This window comes from Oryzias melastigma, linkage group LG14 (assembly GCF_002922805.2).
Source record: "Oryzias melastigma strain HK-1 linkage group LG14, ASM292280v2, whole genome shotgun sequence".
Classification (NCBI taxonomy): domain Eukaryota; kingdom Metazoa; phylum Chordata; class Actinopteri; order Beloniformes; family Adrianichthyidae; genus Oryzias; species Oryzias melastigma.
Window position 1 is genome coordinate 9230950 of NC_050525.1, and position 4680 is coordinate 9235629.

General features: G+C 40.4%; 1 protein-coding gene across 3 annotated transcripts in view; it reads right to left on the reverse strand.

Moving 5' to 3' along the window:
• nlgn2b (neuroligin 2b) overlaps window positions 1-3326 on the reverse strand; it is a 128121-nt gene extending 124795 nt beyond the window's left edge. For 2 of the 3 annotated variants that reach the window (XM_024265912.2, XM_024265913.2), the window contains exon 1: window positions 2526-3326. The gene's annotated coding sequence lies outside the window, so the exon portion shown is untranslated. The remainder of the gene's footprint in view (window positions 1-2525) is intronic. The other variant, XM_024265911.2, reaches the window with a different exon arrangement.
• Window positions 3327-4680: the final 1354 nt, after the last annotated feature.

The following is a 4680-nucleotide window of genomic DNA, read 5'->3' on the forward strand; positions in this document are numbered from 1 at the left end:
GTGTCTAATGTTTCTAGCGTGGCTAACGTATGGAGTAAAACTGTTTTTTTAAGCTTCTAACAAGGCTGAGAATTAGCGTAGTCACAGTAATGTTTTTTTTAGCTGTATCAGTCTTTTTTTTTTTTTTACATACTGCAAAAAGACTGGGAGCTAAAAGTATTGTGAATATACTAAAATGGCTAATGTGTAGCGGTGTCAAACTGGTTTTTGTCATGCTACTGTCAAGGTTGGGAGTTAGCTTAATTACAGTGACGTTTGTTTTAGCAGGATGTTTTTATGCATGCTGTCAACAAGGTTGGGAGTTAAAAGTATTGTGAATATGCTAAAGTGGCTAATTTTTGTAGCCTGGCTAATGTTTAGCGGTGTCAAACTGTTTTTTTTTTAAATGTTACTAACAAGGTTGGGAGTTAGCATAGTCACTGTAATGTTTGTTTTAGCGGTATCAGTCTGTTTTTGTGCATGTTGCTAACCAGGTTGGGAGTTAAAAGTATTGTGAATATGCTAAAGTGGCTAATTTTTGTAACGTGGCTAACATGTAGCGGAGTCTGCTTTTTTGTGTGTTACTAACAAGTTTGGGAGTTAGCATAGTCACAGTACCATTCGTTTTAGCTGTATCAGTCTGTTTTCTGTGTTGCTAACAAGGTTGGAAGTTAAATGTATTGTGAATATGCTAATGCAGCTAACACTGCTTAAGTGTACTGTGTTACAGAAAAGTTGTAGAGTTACTGTGAACAAAGTTAATATAATGACTGACGGACTTATCTCTGACTATTTTGTATTGCTTAAGTGCTTAATAGTTTGACGCGCCTTAGTTTTGAAAATAGACCATTCATTGATGGTGCGCCTCATAATTTGGTGTACCTATAGAACATACGGTATCTTGGTGATTTTTTGTCATGCTGTCAATCAAAGATTTTATACAGAAAATTTGACTCAGACATTTTTTGCGTTTTGCCAGATTTCTCATAAGCATCACGTGATTTTGTTTTGTTTCATTATGTTTTTTTATTTAATTTGATTTATTTTCTATTACATTGACTTGTAGATAAAGTGGCTATTGGTGAACTCAAAGGATTCTGGGTAATTTATATGAGTTCAAAAAGGGTTTGGATGACGTTTATTGTTGCAAAGAAGTTAATCAAAAACTAAAAAAAGTGAGTGGGTAATTGGAGGAGTTTATGGCAGATCTTGCATGAAGATAATTGCAAATGCAGAAAAAAAACTCGTAATGTATGAAGTAAGCTGTGCTTTTATGAGAAAATGATTCCACCGAACACTTGCCTGCCTTGCACACCGTCTGCCAACGACGTCATTAAACATTAAGACACATTTGACACATTTTGTTCTGCATTGTAATTCTCCACCTCGTGTTGTCATCCAATCCATTAAGCAGTCATTCTTTATTTTACTTTCCATTTATCTTCACTTATCCTCTTTTTTTTCTTCCTCTCTGGAAACCAACAGGCAATGCGCTCTGTCCAACATTTGCTTCGGCTTAATAGGACGCAGTGTTCGAAGAATGCTGGTGATCACTTTTGTCTTCTGAGGAATTACAAATGAACATGGTACCTGCAGTACAGATGTCAGTATATTTGTATTTTCTGAGTTTGACATGAGATGGAGCAAAATTCCTCAAAAATGACCTGCGAATGAAACCAATGCTGGATATTTTTTTTCCAAGTTGTACTTTGACGTCTGAGCAAATATAGCAGCGACCTGGAAGCCACACACCAACAAGAGTAATACAGAATGCTGGGAAAGTCAACAAAAGCACTTTATTAGTTTTCTGATGGATTTTAAATGTCACTTCAGCATGGCTAGAGGCGCTGCATCTGAGAAAGAGGAGAAACAGTCGTTCCCCTAAAAATGAAAATACACTATTTCTCATCAGTGACCTGTCAGAACAGAGGTCCTGTTGTCTGCCATTAACCGAGCACAGACCAACCAGCACTGCATATCAATGGAGCCTTCCTTGGATCATTGGAGTGTGTGCATTTAATTCACAATCCTGACTACATCGTCCACAGCCTGAGTTTGTTGATTACAGTGCGAGGCCTGTCACACACTCTGCCTCAGATTGGTTATATTGCAGCACATATAGCTCTAATTAAGATGTCATCAATCAAACAGATAGTAAAAAAAAAATCCCAATCAGTGTAATCTACACCTCAGCAGAGGGAAATGAAAGCTTTGCTGATGAGAAGAAACCAGCCTGATTTACAGGAGGAGCCAGCATCAATTAAATCCCCCTCATATCAAGCGCTGCTGACGCTGGATGCACAAAGTAGACGGGTCAAGTTGAGACGTGACAGTTTATCAACAGGCAAGGCCAATCGACAGCTCTGGCTGAAAGGAAGAAAAGCAGTGCTATAGCAACCAAGTGGCGCCTGGATCTCATTCCCCTGTTACGGTGCGTCAAGACAGGGAACGTGCGCAAAGTGCCAAGTCACCAAAGCATACATTTTGCGCACACTTTTTGCTCCTGACAGATGGACACGAGAACAAATCTGTTATTGGAGGGTTACCTTGAAGACAGATGACGATCTAACGGTGATGATGCGTCCACCTACAACACGATTCTTCTCTCTGTCCTCTGTGGATTTTTTTTTCTTTCCTCCCCTAAACTAGGCCATTTCTTGTCGGATCGCAGTTATTTCTCAAGAGGGCTGCGCGTCGCAGGCTCTCGCGCGTCAGTACACCTTCTCGGTCTCCGTCTTTCTCCGGCTTTTCCAAAAAAAGCACACCTCATACTGCCCCCCTCCTCCTCCTCCTCCTCTTCCTCTCTTTGACAACACCCTGCTCTTTTTTTCCTCCTTCGCCACAGATATTTGACTTCTGCGGCACAGATGCTTGACTTCTGCGTAAAAGAAAAGAAAAAATAATAATGAAGGCTGTTCGGCGCGTCCTCTCCTTGCCGTTAGTCCATGCTGATGGTAATCCTAGGTGGGATATTTGCCGCGTCGCACCGCCAGGGCCTTTAAATCACCGGCTTATGGGGAGAGGAGGGGGGTTCAAAAAATAAAAGAGCGCTCCAAAGACGCTCGAAATCAGGTGTCCAATCTGTCCGTTACGCGCGTGCGTGCTGCTTCTCTCTCTCTCTCTCTCTCTCTCTCTCTCGGATTCAGTTGGCGCGTGATGCTGTCAGCGCAGAAGAGGGGCTCAGCCTGACACACTTCCGCTTCGACCTCATGCTTCCAGCGCGCCGCGCGAATGGAATGACGGCGGATGCGGGGATTCTATAGGAGCCTCGCGGACGGATGAGGAGGAAGAGCTCATGGCTTCAGCTCCAACCCGCTCTCCCGCTCACACCTCCCTCAGTGCGGCTCGCTCTCCTTATAGGACACCCAGCTGTGTGTGATCTTCAGATCTCACAGGTTGGGTTCGTGACGCACAGACGCTGCTGGAAGAGCCTGATTGAAAGCATCTATTTTTGACAGATTTTTTGCCTTTTTTAACCCATAATTAATTAAAAAAAATCTTTAAATTGTAATGTACACAAACACATTACTGCCACTAATAGCAGTAATACCAATTTTAAGAGATATTTACTTTTTCTCCTATCTGCATTGGCCACTTGGGGGCGCCAACATAAAAAAGCATAAAATACATTTAAAATACAGTTGTTGTTTTTTTACCTTATTTTTTTCGCTTTTAATGGATTTGATTCGATTGATTTCAATCATTGAAAATAGCAGACTTAAAAATATTTTAACTAATGAATTGCTTCCGATATAAAGACTTTTTTATGAAAAGGTTGGAAGACAAAGCCATCATCATGACAGTGTAATTATTTATAATCATAAATAGAGTTTTTTGCATGAATGCATATCCACTACGATGAAAATTGTGTTTTTAACATATTCTCATGGCATTTTTGTGATGATTGAGGACACATATTAAATTAAAATTAAGCTACTTTATTTAAATTGTTGTGTATCAGGAGCAGACCCAACAAATACTGTTGGAAAAAAAACTTAAAGGGGCCATACACCAACTTTTTGAGCTATTAAATGTATTATACTGTTAATTCTTCACTATAAAGAACCCCAAAGTCGTATTTTGATCAATTCACGCATTTCTAATGAATCCTCCAAAAATCTGGGCTTTCAACATCAGCCCCTCCCATATCCATGAAAACGAGGAGGTCTTTACATGCTGATGTCACAGAGTGAGACAGCCCCTTTCAGGAAGAGTCTGCTCTGACAGCACCGTCCCAGTCTAACACCAACACTCCTTAAGACACTCTCCATTGAGCACAGTCGTGCAGACGGTGAGTGTATTTGTGTTGTGAACCAGTGTTGTGATGACCAGGGCTACTAAAGGCAGATATATGGTATGTGCCTCTATCTTTGAAATAAATTGGTTATTTTCGTGGGAGAAACAAAGACGTTCTGCCAGCTCTAGGATGACGTCATGAAATGTGCGGCACCCACACGCAGAGGCAGGCGGAGCTTCAGGAATCGAGTCATGTTACTTCCGGGTATGAAAAAACTCACGTAAATAACTAATATTTCATAAATAATTTGTTGTTTAGTGTTCCAAAGGTAAATATGATCATATATATGGATATAGTTTACTCTGAAAGGCTTAAGAAAATCATGTTTAAGTAACAAACACCTGCTTGAGCTGGAATATATTGAAGACAGGACACAACTAGAAGATATACGGTATTCTGAATCT